This window comes from Pyrus communis, chromosome 11 (assembly GCF_041283825.1).
Source record: "Pyrus communis isolate YQ-2024b chromosome 11, ASM4128382v1, whole genome shotgun sequence".
Classification (NCBI taxonomy): domain Eukaryota; kingdom Viridiplantae; phylum Streptophyta; class Magnoliopsida; order Rosales; family Rosaceae; genus Pyrus; species Pyrus communis.
In genome coordinates this window covers 13,856,884-13,859,007 of record NC_142575.1, presented here as the reverse complement: position 1 = coordinate 13,859,007, position 2,124 = coordinate 13,856,884, and positions in this window count along the sequence as shown.

Here is a 2,124-nt window from a genome sequence, read left to right as displayed (position 1 = left end):
CACAAGGAAAACGGCTTTGTCTGGAAGCTGAAGTGGCCGGCGAAGCTCCCCGACCCTCAAAACGCATCAAGAACTTGGCGAAGAAGGGGGACGGGAGATCCACGTGATTTCCAGCCACACTACTGGGACAACTGCAACTAGCAACTCTCCCCCCACCCTGGTCGTCCAGGCCCCAACAAGGGAACAACCAACAACATCCTGCCAAGCAACCCGAGTCGTCCCTGGGGTCGTGGTTGATTTAGGGACTGTTTCGCTGGTTGAGGGACTTGTAGTCCTGGGGCCAACGGCTGCGCCTGCCCTGGAGAAAATATCTCCACCCGTCGGGACAAATTTCTCGAAGAAACAGTCGACGATAATCTTTGAAGATGTATGACTATGTCGCTACTGACCCTTCTTCATTTTATCAAATTTACAAATCTTAACAGTTTTTTATTTTAGGACGATGACAGCGATGAGGGTGACGAGATTCTGCTGGCGAGTCGCCCTCGACTAACCAGACCTCCTTCCGCCAATCTTCCCCCTGTGGTCGAGGGGGCTGTTCAACCGGATCCTTCCACGGACGATCATCGGAAGAGACCCGTGGTCGAGCTTGAGTCGACGGCAGAAACGCCGCTCCATCCACAAGATGACAACCTTGACATTCCTCCACAAAACGTTACCTCAGCTTTTGTAAGGCTCACTCCCCTTTCTTCATTAATTTTATTATGACGCATTTGAACCCAAAAAAATATTAAATGTCAGGTGCCGGAACGTTCATTTCACCGATAATTCTATGCGCCGAAGGGTGTAACCTACATTTCCTGGCCACCTCAGTGGCCATCAAATGTAGATAAACTCCATCGGCCGCGTGAATTGAGAAGTAGTCTTAGACACTGGGCTCGGCCATTAAGTTCTCTAGATTCAAGCAATGAACCAGAGAACATGGCCGAAGTCTCCTCTAGGTAGGTTTAGAAACAAATTCCCTCTATTATACATTCCATATGATTTTCCTTTTGCTTACAAATTTTCTTTTCTGTGCAGCCTTCGTGGGAGGTTGAGCTTAATGCCTTAATTACGACTACGTTGGGAGCAGCTGGCTCCTCAACGATCGCAACCAAACCTTCCACGTCAACGGCCGAACCAGATGCCTTCGTCAAGCTGCAGGAACTACTGTCTCTTTAGGTGTCACAAATTCTTGAGTGCTAGGGCCTCGACTCCGTAGGGGCATATCTGAACGATCTTGCAGCTGATGGTCAGTTAAGCAACGAAGCCATTACTCGAGCATCTTCTACTCTGGAACGAACTCGAGAATATTTAGGTATTTTTGAGAGAGCTCTTCGGGTTGAAGACGACTTGAAAGCTACAATGGTCGTTCAAGAAGCTTTGCGTCCACGGGTCGACATGCTGAAGACGAAAAAGGAAGCGCTGGCCGACCTCGATCGTCAAATTGCCGAACTTCAAAACCAGAGGTTGGCAGTTGTTTTCGAGCTTGCAAGAGATTTCGAGTCGAGCGGCAAATCCTGCCAGACTGAATATGCAGCTAGTGTGCGGCAGATCGAGCAGCTGAAGATGGATAAAAGGAATCGGTAGGCCGAGGTCACGATGGGTGAGGTGAGGTGGTTGGAATTGAAGGCTGTTCTTGAAACTCTCATTCCCTCCTCACCTTAGGGATATTTAGCTAGAAACGAATTGACCGTCTGTACTTGTATACTCGTTTTTGCGAGCTTATTAATGAAATAAACTATTCTTGCATCTCCTACGTGATCGGATAATACTTCTTTAAAAATTTCCAATTGATCGGTAATTTGTGAATTAAACCGGTACAGTATTTAAGATGATATGCCCCCTTGCTGAGAACTTTATGTACGACGAACGACCCTTCCCAATTCGGCGACCATTTACCGAACCTGGGGTCTTTAATTCCTACGGGTAACACAGTTAGGCAAACTAATTATCCCTTGCCGAACGTTTTTTTGTCTAACCTGTTGATTATAGGCTTGCTCGGCAATCTTTTTCTGCGCCACTAAAAAGTTATAAGCATCAAGTTGCGCCTCTTCCAAATCTTCTAACTCCTGCCTCATGGCCTGACTGTATTCGACATTGATCAAACTACTCTGTTCAATTACTCGCAACGAATTTATACTA